Here is a 19160-nt window from a genome sequence, read left to right on the forward strand (position 1 = left end):
ATAAGACAGACACAGACACAGACACGACACAGACAGAGACAGAAACATAGACTCTTGGGAGTGACAATGTTTTGAGAGAGGAAGAAGAATATTTTGAACATAAAGCAACTTGGAAAAGAATAAACAGTTCAAAGGATCTAACAAAGTCATGATTTTGGATACTCACAAACTTAAAATGACCCCAGAAATATTTAGAAACTTTGCTGAAGAAATTTGTATTCCAGACACATATGTATTTCATTTGTATAAAGTATATGCATATATTTGAAAGGTTAATACTAGTATTAATAGAAGGTTTATTTTCATTCTTAAAGGTAGCTGCTTTGCTTGAAAATAAAAAGTCACATTAGAATCCACTGTTTCAAAGAAAATCAAAGTCTAAAATGGAGTCCCAGTTAGGATCACAAAATATGCTATCATATTTTAAAGGCTTAATTCTAGTACTGTGAATTTTGTGATGGAGGGTAAATCTGGACACTTGGTGATTTTAGAGTTTTGTTTAGTTTTGTTTTTTGGCCACCCGAAGTGGGAGTGGAATCAAAATTTTTAGAAGTTATAATGAAAATGTAAATACTTTTCCATGAAAACAAGGAATACTGGACTAGAAGACTCCTCCCTTTGAGTATCTTTAAAATTATACGAATTGTGATTCCATTCTTCCTTTTCATCTTTTGCAATTCAGTACTTGACTGTCCCTATATAACTGTTATCTTAAAATCTTTGCTTCTGCTTCCTGATTCTACCTTTGTTACCATAGAAACAGAAGTGGACTAGGGAAATTGGCAAGACAACCAGCAACTGAAATTAATGAGGATTCTAACTCTTCACCTGTAGTTGTGTTTCATTTACGACTCCTGTTTTAAAAATAAGCAATGTAAGGCCTGTTGAGTAGGAGGAAAAACCCTGAAACTTAACTCTCATTTGCTTCAGACTTGTTTTGCCTAGAAAGCTTAGGAAAGAACCTTTCTAACAGCTTGGAAAAGAGCTTTTCATTCTTGTGAATGGTTAGACTACTATCCATTTTGTGATGTTATACCTTTAGATGTTTATAATATGCTTTTCATTCATAGGTATTAAAATAACACATTTTCTAGGGAATGAGTTGTGGTATTATGTGATGTAAGCCTAATGTCGTCAATATGTTTCCACACATACTATTTAAGTGAACCCGGAAAAATAGATTATAAATTCTGAGAAGATATTAAAAATATTATTATATGTAATCAGACTCTTACTTGTGTATCATGTCAAGAAACAAATGTTTTAAAATAAAAAAATGTAAAATGTTATTTTTTAAAGCTAATTAGAAACTTTTAAAAGGTACCACTTTGCATTTAAAAAATATTAGACTAATTAAAAAAAATTTTTTTAAGTAATTTCTATGCCTGATGTGGGGCTTGAGCTCACAACCCTGAGATCAAGAGTCGCATGCTCTACCAACTGAGCCAGCCAGGTGCCCCTCTTCTTCGTATTTTTAATTTTCTTCTTGAAATGTAGGTAAATCTGATAAAGTTCACATTGTAAATAGATGAACTATTCGAGTTTGTAGAAGTTTGCTTCCTTCACTGTTTTTTTCCTTTTTTACAATTAAGAAATAGCACATTTTAAAGAATTTTTGCTTTAGAAACCTAAATTTAGGCTGCTTTCCTCTGGTTGCTTCCTTTAAAATTTTTAATTCCTATATTAAATCTACAAGCATACCTCGAAGATATTGTGGATTCTGTTCAGGACCACAGCAATAAAGTGAATATTGCAATAAAGTGAGCCAAATTAATTTTTCGGTTTCTCAGTGTATATAAAAGTTATGTTTATACTATACCATAGTCTGTTTAGTGTGTAATGATACCATTATGTCTAAAAACAATGTACATATCTTTTTTTATTTTATTTGACTACAGTTGACATACAATATTACGTTAGTTTCAGGTATACAACTTAGTGTTTGACAAGTTTATATATTATGCTATTACAGTTTCATTGACTATGTTCCTTATGTTGTGCCTTTTATTCCTGTGACTTATTCATTCCATAACTGGAAGCCTATATCTCCTATTCCCCTTCACATGATTTGCTCAAGCCCCCTCCCTCCTCCTCTATGGCAACCATTAGTTTGTTCTCTGTATTTATAGGTCCGGTTCTGTTCTTTGTTTATTCATTTGTTTTTGTTTTTATTTTTGTTTCTAGATTCCATTTATGAGTGAAATCATATGGCATTTGTCTTTCACAGTCTGACCTGTTTCACTTAGCATAACACTTCTGGTCTATCCATGTTGTCTCAAATGGCATCATCTCATCATTTTTTATGGTTGCATAATATTCCCCACAGTAGAACTGCTTTCAAAGCTGGAGTCAATCCTCACAAACCCTACCACTGCTCTATCAACTAAGTTTATGTAATATTCCAAGTCCTTTGTTGTCATTTCAGTAGTCTTCACAGCATCTTCACCAGAAATACATTCCATCTCAAGAAACCATTTTCTTTGCACAGCCGTAAGAATTAACTCCTCATCCATTAAAGTTTTATCATGAAATTGCAGCAATTTGGTAACATATTCAAGACTCCACTTCTAATTGTAGTTCTCTTGCTATTTCCACCACATCTGCGGTTACTTCCTCCACTGAAGTCTTTAACCCTTCAAAGTTCATTCATGAGAGTTGGAATCAGCTTCTTCCAAACTCCTGTTAGTGTTGATATTTTGACTTCTTTCCATGAATCACGAATGTTCTTTTCTTTTTTTTCAAAGATTTTATTTATTTGAGAGAGAGAGAATGAGAGAGAGCGAGCACATGAGAGGGGGGAGGGTCAGAGGGAGAAGCAGACTCCCTGCTGAGCAAGGAGCCCGATGTGGGACTCGATCCTGGGACTCCAGGATCATGACCTGAGCCAAAGGCAGTCGCCTAACCAACTGAGCTACCCAGGCACCCGAATCACGAATGTTCTTAATGGGATCTAGAATGGTGAATCATGTCCAGAGGTTTTCTATTTACTTTGCCCATATCCATCAGAAGAATCACTATCTGGCAGTGATAACCTTACAAAATGTGTTTCTTATATAACAAGATGGGAAAATCAAAATTACTCCTCGATCCATGGGCTACAGAATGATGTTGTAGTACCAGAGATGAAAACAACATTTATCTCATTGGACATCTCCATCAGAGCTCTTGAGTGACCAGGTGCATTGTCAATGAGTAGTAATATTTTGAAAGGAATCTTTTTTTTCTGAGCCATAGATCTCAATAGTGGGCTTAAAATATTCAGTAAACCATGTTGTAAATAGATGTGGCTATCATCCAGGTTTTGTTGTTCCATTTATAGGGCACAGTTAGAATAGATTTAGCATAATTCTTAAGGACCTAGGATTTTGGGAATGACAAATAAGCATTGGCTTCAACTCCAAGTCACCAGCTGCATTTATCCCTAACAAGAGTCAGCCTTTCTTTGGAAGTTTTGAAACCAGATACTGACTTCTTTTCTCTAGCTATGAAAGTCCTAGATGACATCTTCCAATAGAAGGCTGTTTTGTCTACATTGAAAATCTATTGTTTAGTGTAGCCACCTTCTTTAATTATCCTAGCTAGATCTTCTGGATAACTTGCTGAAGTTTTGATATCAGCACTTGATGCTTCACCTTGCACTTTTATGTTATGGAGATGGCTTCTTTCCTTAAACCTCATAAAACAATCTTTGCTAGCATCAGACTTTTCTTTGGCAGCTTCCTCTCCTCTCTCAGCCTTCATAGAATTGAAGAGAGTTAGTGCCTTGCTCTGGGTTAGGCTTTGGCTTAAAGGAATTTTATGACTGGTGCGATCGTCTGTCCAGACCACTAAAACGTTCTCCATATCAACAATAAAGCTGTTTCACTTAATTATCATTCATGTGTTCATTGGAGTAGCATTTTTAATTTCCTTCAAGAACTCTTTATTTGCATTCACAGCTTGGCTGTTGGGCACAAGAGCCCTAACTTTTGGCCTGTTTCAGCTTTCAACATGCCTTCCTCACTAAGCTTAATCATTTCTAGCTTTTGACTTAAAGAGAGTGTGACTCTTCCTTTCCCTTGAACACTTAGAGGCGATTGTAGGGTTGTTAATTGACTTAATTTCTATATAGTTGTCTTGGGGAATAGGGAGGCCCAAATTGAGGGAGAGAGATCCATCAGTGGAGCAATCAGGACACACCCAACATTTATTAAGCTCATCATCTTATATAGGCATGGTTCATGGCACCCAAAACAATTACAATAGTAACATCAAAGATCACTGATCATAGATCACCATAACAAATATAATAATGATGAAAAAATTTGAAATAGACGCCTTCCAGTGGGGCACCGGCTGGGGTCTTCTGCCTGGGTCAACCTTCATGCCCACACATGCCTGCAGCCCTAATGCTGTCTCTGCTGTGCCCAGCACCCCATGCCCTGGGCTTCCCTGTTGGAGGGGCTCTGCAACCAGTCCCAACTCTGCTGCCTCAACCTCTGCTGCAGCCTGAGTGGGCCTTTTGTGGGGCACTTGGGGCTGCTCTGCCTGCAATGGGATGGATCAGCTGAGTCTTCTGTGCTCTTGAGCACCCTGGGGATGCAGCTGCAGCATGCAGCCCACTCAGGGGGACAGAGCTTTTGTTGAATTACTGAGTGATGAAATTAAGGAGGAAGGGAAGAGGCAGAAGCATAAGTCCCTTCCCAAGGTGGCTGGAAGTTGGGAGCTGGAAGTGAATGGGACAGAAGCCAAAGTAGTGGGGAAAGTTGCTAGAGAAAAGATCATTCATTGTCACTTTCAACATTAACAATAGCATCCTGCCAACATTTGAAGGAGAGGAGGAGCCTTCCTAAGGGCAGAGGGTTGAAGAACAGGAGCCTGAATTGACGTCCACTCCCAATTTCATGGTTGAAGTTATAAAGAATGGTAGCAAGAAGGCCCTGCTGCTGGACTGTCACTATCCAGAAGATGAAGTTGGGCAAGGAGAGGAGGACAAGAGTGATATTTTCTCCAGGGAAATGAGCGTTCAGTCCATTGGCGAGCCTGAGGGGAAGTACGCTCAACACCGATCACTTGGCTTAGACTTTATATGACCCCCTGCATGGATTTCCTGGCAGGCTGAGGGGTGGACAACACTTTTGCAGTTAAGTTGGTGGAGCTCAGCACAGCCCTGGAGCATCAGGAATACATTACTTTTCTTGAAGATCTCAAAAGTTTTTGTCAAGAGTCAGTAGAGCATACAAGACATTGAACATCTTAAATTTATGGCAGGTTTTGCTTTGGCCAGGGAGCACACCTATTCTGAAGCCAGACACGCACATACTTTGGGATGGTTTTCATTGTAATATCATGGAAAATAATTCAAATTTAAATTACTTCCATTGCTCTCTTATTTACTATTCATTTATTCTCTACAAATCTGTTGTTCCTAGATTTTTGTATAACATAATGCTGGACAATAAAATTGGTTTATCTCCTTCCTCAAAAAAAAAAGAAAGAAAGAAAAATCGAAATATTCCAAGAATTACCAAAATGTGACACAGAGACACAAAGTGAGCAAATGTTGTTGGGAAAATGGTGCCAATAGCTTGCTCAAGGCAAGGTTGCCACAAACCTTCAATCTGTAAAAGCACTCTCTGTGAAGTGCAATGGAGCACCAAACAACTGTATTCCCGAAAAGGCAGTGTTTTTGTTTTTGAAGAACTTTTTTTTTTTTTAGATTTTATTTATTTATTTATTTGAGAGAGAGAGAGAGAGAGAGAGTGAGAGAGAGTGGGGCAGAGGGAGGGGCAGAGAGGGAATCCTCAAGCAGACTCCACACTGAGCACAGAGCCCGACTTAGGGCTTGATCTCACGACCTGAGCCAAAAATCAAGAGTCGGAAGCTCAACCTCCTGAGCCACCCAGGTGCCCTTGTTTTCAAGGAACTTTTACCTGTGTTCTATTGAGTGGGTGATTAGCAGTAGCTGCTTTTTGCCAGGTGTCTTTTCTTATAGTATTGTCTCTTTCACTCTTTTTTTAAGATTTTATTTTCTCTGCACCCAATGTGGGGCTCAAACTTAACAACCCCGAGATCAAGAGTTGAATGCTCTACCAACTGAGCTAGCCAGGTGCCCCTTAGTGTTGTCTTTAAATCAAGTTCACTCTAAGGTTTGAGAAATGTTTCTTAGATTACATGCTTTTTAGGCTCCAATCTTATATAATAATGGTCTTTGAACTGTTTTTCTGGGTTTTATTTGTTTTTGTTTTGTTTTGTTTTAGCTGTTTTGATTATGCTTCCCTAACAGTAAAAATGTTTTGGAGCATAGATCACCTATATATGTGTATGTGTGTGTGTGTATTTATGAATTATATAAAATATATATATTTGTTTATGAATTATATAAGTTTACTAATATTCTAATATATTATGTAGGATATATGATATACTAATAAGTAAAATGAAAATAAGATGAGGTAAAGATGATATAAATGATATCTTAAAATATTTTGCTAAAAATTAAGGCTTTAAGTTATGAGCCAGTTTCTCAAAGTGTACTGGACACTTAGGATGATAGTTGTTAACAATAATAAGATATCCACATTACAAGTAATTTATTGTTAAATTCTTTATTATTTTTGGCAGAGATCATCCTCCCCCCCACCCCACCATAATGTGGCTGATAACTAGGAGCAAAAGCATCAGCTTTGGCATTTTTCTGTCATTTCTTGTGATTCTGTTACTTGTATTATACTCTATCTTGGTCTGTTTTGGCTAACAGAATACCATAGACTGGGTGGCTTATAGACAATAGAAATTTATGTCTCACAGTTTTGGAGGCTGGGAAGTCTAAGATAAGATGCTGGCAGAATCCAAGTCTGGTGAGAGCCTGCTTTGTGGTTCATAGACCGTAGCCATCTTACCATGCCGTCACATGTTGGAGGGAGCGGGAAGCTAAGAGGCCCCAATCCCATTCATGAGAGCTCTACCCATGACCTAATCACCTCCCAAAGGAGCCCTACCCATGACCTAATCACCTCCTCTTCTAATCTTAACACACTGGGAGTTTAGAATTTCAACATAAAATTTGGGGGGTACACACACATTCACACCATAGCATATTCATGTTTTGTTTTGTTTTGTTTTGGTAGAAATGTTTTTAAGCCCCTCTTGTGAAATTTAGTTTAAAATAGTCAATAATACCCACTTTACCATTGACGTATATATTGTGATTCTGGACAATATGCTGGCCAAATGAATACGGATACCACTATGAGTTCTTCTACAATGTGGAATTCACTTCCTACAGGATAGCTTGGGTACCATATGGGATGCACAATTGTCTAATATTCAACCCTGTGGGTGGTGCCAGTCTCAATCCACACATAAAATTTTGGTGTTAGTAGTTGGAAAAGTTTTCTTATTTTTTCCCAATAAAAATTGGACACTTTCTGGTTTTTTCCTACACTTAAATAGATTGTTTAGTCTTTTGTGTTTATGTATATCTCCCTAAGATAGAGTGGCTAAATGTATTAAATCTTTACTTATATTTGAAGAACTGATTTCATATTAAATTTTAAATTTTACATATATTTTAATTTTTAGTTTTAGAGATGTGCAGCAACTATTTAAAGTAGTTGATTTACTTGCAAATAAAGTTGAACACAAAATTAAGCAGGGGTTCCAGAGGAGAATTATTCACCAAGGGGACATTTTCAAATATGTAGGATGTTTTGATTTTTCACAATGATTGAAGGGAGGCACTGACAGAGAGGGCAGGGCCAGCAATGCTAGCCATCAGCAAGGTTTGAAGAAGCCTCACCCCGATTAAGAATTGTCCCGTCCAAGATATGAGTAGCGTCTCTAAAACAGCGAAAATCCTATTTTGGAGTTGTTATTTCTTAAGATGACTCATAATTAATTCATAGATATATCTAATATTTTTTATGCTGTGGATTAAAATTAAAGCTTATTTAAATATGTTTATATAATGACAAGGTGTAGCTATCAAAGATATTTTCCTTTTACTGGCATTTTTTTTTTCGATCATGCTATACTGCATACCATTCCCTGCAGCATTGAACAACTACTGTTGGTAATTCATTTGGCTGAGTGCTGAGAGTGTAGACATGCATAACACTGTTACTTTTCTCTCTGTTCACAGGCTAGCAGGGGGAAACAGTCATGTAAATTACAATAAAGAGTGATAAGTACATCAGAAGAATTAGATTTAATGTAAAGAGGTAGCTCTGAGAAATTGGGTACTATTTTAGGGAGAAAGTCAGCATATTGTTATACCCTGAGGGCAAGGACCACATTTTATCATCTAAAAGTTACACGTTTACAACAAGCACTGGACCTTAAAATTGGTAATATCATCATAGATTATAGTGATTAAACAAGTTGAAATCTTAACACATTTTTGAAGAATTAATTGAAGTATGTTCACGTGGGCAAAGTGGTAAAGTACACTGCTAGCAAATAATGTTGGAAGATCAGGCTGACAAGTGATGAAGAAACCTGCAGGTGATGCGACATCATTAATGTGGGCTTTTTTTAAGTTAAGTTTTTAGGAGGAGAGAGACATGATAAGATTTAGTCAGATTTCAGTTTTAGAAAAGTATCTGTACTGGCATTGTGGAAGGAGGAGAGGGATGCTATCTTTTCTTAGTAATGAACTTCAACGTATAAAATCTTATAGGATCAAAATTTTAACTGAACATCTAAATTCAAGCTTTTTTCCCCTAGTATTTCAAGTTTTATTTAAATTTTAGTTAACATATAGTGTAATATTAGTTTCGAGAGTGGAATTTAGTAGTTCGTCACATATATATAACACCCAGTGCTCATCACAAGTGCCTCCTTAATATCCATCACCCATTTAGTGCATCCCCTCTAAATTCAAGCTTTTATACATTAATTTATATTATTTAGTTTTAGAGTTTATATTATGCCAGTCTATTTTATGTAGAATAATTTTAATTTTTCACTATATTTTTAGTTATTCTTATGATATGTTATTAAGTTTTTTAATGTTCAAAATGACCAATTTAGGGGCGCCTGGGTGGGTCAGTCTGTTAAGTGTCTGCCTTCGGCTCAGGTCATGATCCCAGGGTCCTAGGGTCAAACCCAGCACTGGGCTCCCTGCTCAGCTGGGAGCCTGCTTCTCCCTCTGTGTCTCCCCCTGCTCATGCTCTCTCTCTTTCTCTCTCAAATAAATAAATAAAACAAAACAAAAAAACCCCAAATGACCAATTCATATATACCAGTAATATTTGGATATATAACAGGGAGAATAATTAGTGATCTCGCTTAATTTTTTTTTTAAAGATTTTATTTATTTGAGAGAGAGAGGGCACATGAGAGGGGTGAGGGTCAGAGGAAGAAGCAGACTCCCTACTGAGCAGGGAGCCCGATGTGGACTAGATCCTGGGACTCCAGGATCATGACCTGAGCCAAAGGCAGTCGCTTAACCAACTGAGCCACTGAGGCGCCGCTTAAATTTCTTTTTTTTTAAGTTAGAAATTTATAAGCTTGAAGTTGATTAATTGGTTCAACTGAAGATTAGTTAACGCTTTTTTTTTTTTGAGAGAGAGTGCGTGAGCAGGGAGGGGCAGAGTGGATCTTAAGCAGGCTACACACCCAGCGCAGAGCCCAACGTGGGGCTCAATCTCATGAACCTGAGATCATGACCTGAGCCGAAGGCAGATGCTTAACCAACTGAGCCACCCAGGCACCCCAAAAAGATTATTTTTAAGTAAGCATTCAGGCAGCAAGCAAGTCACAGCTGACAAAACTTCTGAGAGAGATATGGAAAACTTGAAAGAAGTTTGATTGCTGCCATTAAGCACAGGGACAAAGTCCTAGTCATTTATTTATTATTTATATTTTTAAAGATTTATTTATTCATTTTAGAGAGAGAGGAGAGAGAGCAAGAGTTGGGAGAGGGGCAGAGGGAGAGAGAATCTCTAGCAGACTCCCCGCTGAGCGCAGTGTCCAACCTGGGGCTCCCTCTCATGACCTTAGTTCGTGAACTGAGCTGAAATCAAGAGTTGGATGCTTAATTGACTGAGCCACCCAGGCACCCTAGTCTTCATCATTTAATGAGGGCATCACTGTATTACAGTTATAAAATTAATATGTAGGAAATATCTAATTGATTTTGTTAGATGATTCTGAGTATCAGGAAAAATACTCTTATTTAAGGAGGAAGGGAAAGTATGTTAACCATCTTAACTAGCATATTTCTAGTATGGATACTTAAATTTTTAAAAATGACTTCTAACCATTGTTTGCCAAATTTACAGTAACAGAAACTTCTTATCCAATGCAGTTGGAGGTGATAGCTGTTCATTTAATCAAAACAGTTAAAATGGGAAATCATTACAAAGATATATATATATACACACATATATACATATAAATGTAAACATTTAATAACCCAAAACTTTCACATTCATTTGTGATTTTTTAAAAAAATCTGTTTGGGGGGGTGAATTTATACTTTTTTATTTGAGGATGGATTCTTTAAGTGGAAATCATTGTGTCTTTACTGCACCCACACCTCCAAATTCTTTAAAGTGAAATAACCTAGATTCTTACAAAGCTTTCTGGGTGCAGAGTCCCTGTATATTTTTATGATATCTTCTGTCAATATGTATGCTTGTCTGCTTGTCTTACCTAGTCTAATTAACAGTAACTTTAAGAAAACATTTTTATCAAGTTTTTCAGAAACATTCGATTTTCAGGGAAATAACCTTTCTTTTTGCACTAATTTCATTATGTTATAATTAATGAAATTACATGAAAATAGTATCAAATATTACTAGCCTTTTTAAAAAAAGATTTTTTTAAAGATTTTATTTATTTATTTGACAGAGAGAGAGTGAGAGACCTCAAGCAGGGGGAGAGGGAGAATCAGGCTCCCGGCTGAGTAGGGAGCCTGACCTGGGGCTCCATTCCAGGACTCTGGGATCACAACCTGAGCCGAAGGCAGAGGCTTAACTGGCTGAGCCACCCAGGCACCCCCCACAAAAGATTTTATTTTTATTTATTTTTGAGAGAGAGCGAAAGCATGAGGGGGGGTGCAGAGGGAGAAGGAGAAGCAGGCTCCCCGCTGAGCAGGGAGCCTGATGCAGGGCTTGATCTCGGGACCCTGGGATCATGACCTGAGCCAAAGGCAGACGCTTAACCGGCTGAACCACCCAGGCGCCCCAAATATTACTAGCCTTTTTTTTTTTTTAAAGATTTTATTTATTTATTTGACAGAGAGAGAGAGCACAAGTATGCAGAGAGGCAGGCAGAGGGAGAGGAAGAAGCAGGCTCTCCACTGAGCAGGGAACCCGACGTGGGGCTCGATCCCAGAACTCTGGGATCATGACCTGAGCTGAAGGCAGCCGCTTAACCAACTGAGCCACCCAGACGCCCCCAAATATTACTAGCCTTAATACGTTTCAGAACAAACAAGATTTCCTAGGCATGCAAATGAAATAGTGGGAGTGAAAATATGATGGCCGACTGGAAAAAGAAAGAAATAATTGCCAATAAGATTTTTGCCTTTGCAAAACTTCTTCATTCCACGTGCCTAGTATTTATTACCCAACCCATCATCAAATCAAATCATATTTGAGAGACATCTCAAAGAGATCTGCCCAGAGGTAGTTCTGGAGGTCAATCCCAGTACACTAACCTTTCTGCGCTCTCATACTCTAGCCTGCGGTTTTATTAGATGGATGTAATTCCTTTTGTTTTCCTATAGTTGCTTCATATTACCCACGTCTCCCTTTTGCATCATCATGTTTCCCTTTCTTGGATTATTACCACAACATACTCGGTAAATAAGATCCTTCTTTTCATTTTCTTCATTACTGCCATAAATTCTCTGCTTTTCACTCAGTGGAATTTTATTTGCTACCTATAATATTCTGCTACCATTTTTTAAAAAATATTTGAGAGAGAGCACGAGGTCAGGAGGGGCAAAGAGAATCCAAGCAGACTCCCCGCTGAGCAGAGCACCTGCGGTGGGGCTCAAGCCTGCTGTGAGGCTCAATCTCCAGACCTTGAGATCACAACCAGAGCTAAAACCAAGAGTTGGACATTTAAGCGACTGAGCCACCCAGGCGCCCCTCTCCTGCCATTCTTTCTTGATCTGGCTTTAGTCATGCTTTTGCTTCAGAACAACTCCACAAAACTGTTCTTGTCAGTGTCCCTGATGACCTCTGTGACTTCAGTCAGTTCTCAATTCTCACTTTCTTGACTAAACCTGTTGCATTTAACTAAGTTTATCACTCTGTCCTCCTTTAAACTTTCTTTTCCTTTCCCCTCCACAATTTCATATTTTGTTTTTCCTCCTAGTTTTCTGTTTTCCCTTTCTTTGCTGGTTTCTCTTCAAGTTTCCACCCATACCCCAGGCCTCACTCCTTGCACAACTTCTGTTCTTTCACTATAACTGTCTTGGTGAAATAATTCAACACCCTGGATTTAGATAGCATTGAGATGCTAATGACTCCCAAAGTTGCTTATTCCATTTTTTAAGCAGATTTTTTTTCTATTGAGGTATAATTGATGACTAACATATTTAATAGTATTTATATATGATGTGAAATAATCATCCCATTAAGTCTGGTTAACATCTATCACCACACAGTTACAAATTTTTTTTCTTGTGGTGAGAACTTTTAAGATATATTCCCTTAGCAACTTTAAAATATGCAATATAATTTACTATCCATGTTACCATGCTCTACATTACATCTCATGACTTATTTCTTTCATAACTGGAAATTTGTAACTTTTTTTTTTTTTGAGATTTTTATTTATTTGACAGACACAGTGAGAGAGGGAACACAAGCAGGGGGAGTGAGAGAGGGAGAAGTAGGCTTACCGCGGAGCAGGGAGACCAATGCGGGGCTCGATCCCAGGACCCTGGGATCACAACCTGAGCCAAAGGCAGACGCTTAATGACTGAGCCACCCAGGCGCCCCGGAAGTTTGTAACTTTTGACCTCTTCACCCATTTCACCTGTTCTCCCACTCCTGGGTCTGGTAACCGTCAATCTATTCTCAGTATGTATGTATGTATGAGCTGCATTTCTTTTTCTTTCTTTCTTTTTTTTAGATTTTCTACATATAAGTGAGATCATATGGTATTTTTCTTTCTCTGACTTAGTTCAGTTAGCATAATGCCCTTAAGGTCCATCCATTTTGTCACAAATGGCAATATTTCTATTTTATGGCTGAGTAATACTTCATTGTACACACGTACATTTTCCTTATCCATTCATGCATCAATGCATACTTTGGTTGCTTCTTGACTATTGTAAATAATGCTGCAATAAACATATATATCTGGGGGTGAGAGTTAGTATTTTTTATTTTCTTCTAATACCCGGAATCGGAATTGCTAGATCAAAGGGTAGTTCTATTTTTCATTTTTTGAGGAACCTCCATATTGTTTTCAGTAGTGGCTGCACCAGTTTACATTCTTAACCAACAGTGCATGAGGGTTCCCTTTTCTGTACATCTTTGCCAGTACTTGTTATTTCTTGTTTTTTGATAACAGCCATTCTAACAGGTGTGAGGTGCTACCTCATTGTGGTTTTGATTTGCATCATCTTGATGATCATTGATGTTGAGCACCTGTGGACCATCTGCATATCTTCTTGAAAAAATGTCTATTCAGATCCTCTGCCCATTTTTAAATCAGATTGTTTCTTTTTTTGCTACTGAGTTGTAGGAGTTCTTTCTATATTTTGGATGTTAACTTCTTATCAGATATATGATTTGCAAATATTTTCTCCCACTCAGGTTGCCTTTTCATTTTTTTTTTATGATGGTTTCCTTTGCTGTATGGAAGCTTTTTAGTTTGATTTAGTCCCACTTGCTTACTTTTACATTTGTTGCCTTTGATTTTGGTGTCAAATCTAAAAAAATGATTGCTAAGACCAATTGCAAGGAGCTTATGACCTATGTTTTCTTCTAGGAGTTTCAGGTTTTATGTTCAAGTCTTTAATCCATTTTGAGTTGATTTTTGTATATGATGTAAGATAGTGATCCAGTTTCTTTCTTTTGCATGTAGCCATCAAGTTTTCCCAATACCACTTATTAAAGAGGTTGTCCTTTCCCCATTGTTTATTCTTGCCTCCATTGTCACAAATTAGTTGATTGTATATGCATGGGTTTATATCTGGGCTTTCTATTTTGTTCCATCGATCTTTGTGTCTTGGTTTGTTTTTATGCCAATACCATACTGTTTCGATTACTGTCGTTTTGTAATATAGTTTGAAATCAGGCAGTGTGATGCCTCCAGCTTTGTTCCTCTTTTTCAAGATTGTTTGGCTATTTGGAGTCTTTTGTAGGTACATACAAATTTTAGGATTTGTTTGTTCTATTTCTGTGAAAAATGCTATTAGAATTTCAATAGGGATTGCACTGAATGTGTAAGTTGCTTTAAGTAGTATGGACATTTTAACAATATTAATTCCTCCAATCTGTAAGAATGGCATGGAATATTTTTTCCATTTATTTGTGTCTTCTTCAGTGTCTTATAGTTTTCAGTGTACAGGTCTTTCACCTCCTTGATTAAATTAATTCCTAGGTTTCTTTGTTTCCTTTTTGATGTAGTTGTAGTTATAAATGGGGTTGTTTTCTTAATTTCTCTTTGTGATAGTTTGTTATTTGTGTATAAAAATTAAACAGCTTTTTGTGTATTGATTTTGTATTCTACAACTTTACTGAATTTATTATTTATTACTTCTAGTAGTTTTTTTTGGTGGAGTCTTTAGGATTTTCTTTCTTTTTTTTTTTAAACATTTTATTTATTTATTTAGACAGAGAGATAGTGAGAGCAGGAACACAAGCAGGGGGAGTGGGAGAGGGAGAAGCAGGCTTCCTGCTGAGCAGGGAGCCCAATGCGGGGCTCGATCCCAGGACCCCAGGATCATGACCTGAGCTGAAGGCGGACGCTTAGGACTGAGCCACCCAAGCGCCCCTAGGATTTTCTATTTTTAGTATCTTGTCATCTGCAAGCAGAGACAGTTTTACTTTTCCATTTCTGATTTGGATGCCTTTTATTTTTCTTTGTTGACTAACTGGTCTGGCTAGAGCTTCCGGTACTATGTTGAATAAAAATGGGGAGAATTGTCATACTTATCTCTTTCATCTTGTTCCTGATCTTAGAGGAAAAACTTTTAGTTTTTCACAATTGAGAATGATGTTTGTTGTGGGATTGTCATATATGACCTTTATTATGTTGAGGTACATTCGTTTTATACCCATTTTGTTGAGAGTTCTTAATCATAAATGGTTGTTGAATTTTGTCAAATGCTTTTTCTACATCTATTGAGAAAATCATATGATTTCTATCCTTTATTCTATTAATGTGGTGTATTACATGACTGATACATGGATGTTGAAGCATCCATGTATCCCAGGTATAAATCCCACTTGATCATGATGTATGATCATCTTAATATATTATTGATTTTGGTTTGTTAATATTTTGTTGAGGACTTTTGCATTTCTGTTCATCAGATTCATTGGACTGTAATTTTGTTGAAGTGTCCTTGTGTGATTTTGTTATCAGGGTAGTGCTGGTCTCATAAAATGAATTTGGGAATGTTCCCTCCTCCTCTTCTATTTTTTTGAAAGAGTTTGAGAAGGACCTTTTCTTTTTTTTTAATGTAATAAATTTATAAGCCTGGAGTTTTCCCCCCTGAACTCAAGCTCTCATACCAACTGCTTTTTTTGGCACCTATACCTACAGTTTATTAGACATCTCAAATTTAATATTCTCAATGTTAAACTTGAAGGACCAACATTACCCAACTTTAAGATATACAATAAACCTACAGTAATCAAGACAGGGTGGTATTGGCACAAGAATAGACAAATAGATCAATGGAACAGATTGGAAAAGCCAGAAATAGATCTATATCAATATAATCAGTTGATCTTTGACAAAGCAAAGCAATAATAAAATGAAGCAAAGATAGTCTTTTCAGAAAATGGAGCTGTAATAACTGGGCATTCACATGCAAAAATGAATCTAGACACAGACTTTACATCCTTTATAAAAATTAATCTAAAATGAATCACAGACCTAAAATGAAAAAGCAAAACTATAAAACTTCCAGAAGATAACATAGGGTAAAACCTAGATGACTTTGGGCATGGTCATGCCTTTTTAGATATAACACTAAAGCCATGATTTATGAAAGAAGTAATTGTTAACTTCATTAAAATTCAAAACTCTGTCTATGAAAGACAATTACAAGAGAATGAGAAGACAAGACCCAGAATGAGAGAATATATTTGCAAAAGACACACCTGTTAAAGGACCATTATCCAAAGTGTATAAAGAACTCTTAAAACTCAATAATAAGAAAACAAACAAACTAATTTTAAAAGGGGCCAAAGATCTTGACAGCTCACCAAAGAAATCATTATGGCAAATAAACACATGAAAATGCTCTACATCATACATCATCAGGGAAGTTAAAACTAAAACAGTGAGATACTACTGCACACCTATTAGATTGTCCAAAATCTGAAACACTGACAACATCAAATGCTGGAGAGGATGTGGAGCAACAGGAACTCTCATTCATTGCTGGTGGGAATGCAAAATGGTACAGCCACTTTGGAATACAGTTTGGCAGTTTCTTACAAAATTAACCATATTCTTACCATACATTTTACCCAACATGCTCCTTGGCATTTACTCAAATTATTTGAAAACTTATGTCCACAAAAAAGGTTGAAGTTTCAATCATGATTACCAAAACCTGGAAGCAACCCAGATCTCGTTTAGTAGGTGAATGGATAAATAATCCAGAAAGGGACTCTTATTCAGTATTATGAAGAAATGAGTTATCAAGCTATGGAAAGACATATGAGGAACCTTAAATGCATATTACTGAGTGAAAGAAGATAATCTGAAAAGGCTGCAGACTGTATGATTCCAAACATATGACATTCTGGAAAAGGCAAAACTGGGCATAGTAAAAAGATCAGTGTTTGTCAGAGGTTCAAAGGGTAGGAGGGAGGAATTAGGTGCAGCACAAAGGATTTTAGGGCAGTAAAATTAATCTGTATGATATTATATTGGTAGATGCATGTCATTATATATTTGTCCACACCCATAGAATGTATAATATCAAGAGTGAACCCTAATGTAAAGTATGGACTTTGCATGATAGTGATGTGTTAGTGTTGGTTCATAAATTTTAACAAATGTGCCACTTTGATGGAGCATGTTGATAACAGGTATACATTTGTGGGGCCAGGGAAATCTCTATCATCCTATCAATTTTGTGAACTTAAAACTACTCTGAAAAATAAAATCTGTAAAAGCAAGCAAGCAAGCAAGCAACCAACCAACCCATATGACTTAGAGTCTTTGCAGTAGCCTAAAAGACCCCACATGATCTTTCTTATAGCCCCTTACCAGTCTCATGTCACTTCTTACTACATTTCCTGTAGTTACCCTGGGCCAGCTACATTAGACTTCTTGGTGTGTCTTGTATACATAACAAGTAGACTCTTGCCTTAAAACATTTGCATTTGCTTTTCCTTCAAATAACCTTATGGATTGTTCTCAGCTCTTTCAAACCATTGCTCCAAAGTATTCTTTTGTACGGCACCCTAACCAAAATTGCAAACCCTCCACCCTGCACTCCCTATCCCTTTTTTTGTTGTATTTTTTCCCTTGGCACTTATGACCTTCAAATATTTTTATTGTAGTTTTCTCTCCTAAAGAATGAAAGAATTATTTTTTGTTTTTCTTTCTACCAATGAATAACATCTAGACAGGACTTGGCACATAGTAGACCCTGAATATGTTTTTTGTGTGGGTGGAATAAATGAATCTCATTGTACTATTACACTTGATTTACTTGTCTTCATTCCACTAGACTCTATGCTTCCTGAGAGGCAAGTGCTACAACTTCTGTGTCTGTTTCTTCAGTATTTAGCACACGTGGTTGTATTACATTTGTTCAATTTATAAAAGAATATACTCATTTTATACAGGTATGATCATAACAAAATTACACATTGGAATTTTTTCCCTTATGTTTATAGGTACTTTTTTGGTTGCTATGTATTCTACATAATTATACACATTACTTTGTTAAGTTAACTTTCAAAATTCTTGTGAAAAGTAGGCAAGTCATAAAATAACATTGAAACATTTTCTTGAGTTGCTATTTAGTCATTTATTTAACTATTGACTATTATGAGCATTTAAGTTTTTTAACTTGTATTTTTTTTTAAAGATTTCATTTATTTATTTGAGAGTGAATGAGAGAGAGAGAGAGAGAGAGCACAAGCAGGGGGAGTCAGAAGGAGAGAGAGAAGTAGGCTTCCTGCTGAGCCCGGAGCTGGATGTGTGGGGCTCCATCCCAGGATCCTGAGTCTGTGACCTGAGCTGAAACCAAGAGTCGGATGCTTAAGAGCTGAGCCACCCAGGTGCCCCCAGAAAGATAAATATTTAAGACCTTTTAAAGATACATTTAAGATCATTTAAAGATACACTTAAGTCTATCAGTTAAATGTATTCCCCTTTGACTCTGCCAATTGCCATTTCCAGAATCACTCAAAAAGTTTGCTGTGTATTCTTTTAGACCTTTTTTATGCATATGACTACATATATATACAAAAGCTAAATTAACAAAAACTAGTTGATATATGTATTATTCTGTAGTTTATCTTTTTTATCTTGGGTCCCAGAAATCTACTGTGTCAATATATAAAATGTGTTCTTTGTAAAAATCACGCTATGATGTATAATCTTTTAATTATTCCTCTATTGACAGACATTTAGTTTGTCTAATTATGAGAAATGGTGAGTTACACAAAGTTAAATATTTTCTTTTCTGCAGTACGGTGCTTAGGATTCTTCAGAGAAGGTAATTGGTATGCAGAATTTCCTGAACTTGTTTTACCAATAGAACCTTTATTTTCATGGAGCATATAATTCTTCCAAAGACATATCACTGATGCTGCATTAGATATATTTGGAGCTCTAGTCAGTCTTCTTGTTTTACTTATAGTGAAATTGAGACTAAATTAAATGGAAAATTGGAACCATACTCTCAGTTTCTTGACTGTTTTTCCATGTTGCTCCTGATGCTTTGAATTTAATCTTCATTTAATACTTTTTCCTGAATTCAAATAGGAAAGTTATGCACTAGGATTTTTCAT

General features: G+C 36.6%; 1 protein-coding gene and 1 pseudogene across 17 annotated transcripts in view; both read left to right on the forward strand.

Moving 5' to 3' along the window:
* The window catches only part of BAZ2B (bromodomain adjacent to zinc finger domain 2B), a 381204-nt gene that overhangs the window by 100410 nt on the left and 261634 nt on the right, over positions 1-19160 (forward strand). The gene's annotated exons all lie outside the window — the stretch shown is intronic.
* On the forward strand, positions 2873-5530 carry LOC116635652 (annotated as a pseudogene).

This window comes from Phoca vitulina, unplaced genomic scaffold (genome assembly GCF_004348235.1).
Source record: "Phoca vitulina isolate PV1807 unplaced genomic scaffold, GSC_HSeal_1.0 scaffold1, whole genome shotgun sequence".
NCBI classification, from domain to species: Eukaryota; Metazoa; Chordata; class Mammalia; order Carnivora; family Phocidae; genus Phoca; species Phoca vitulina.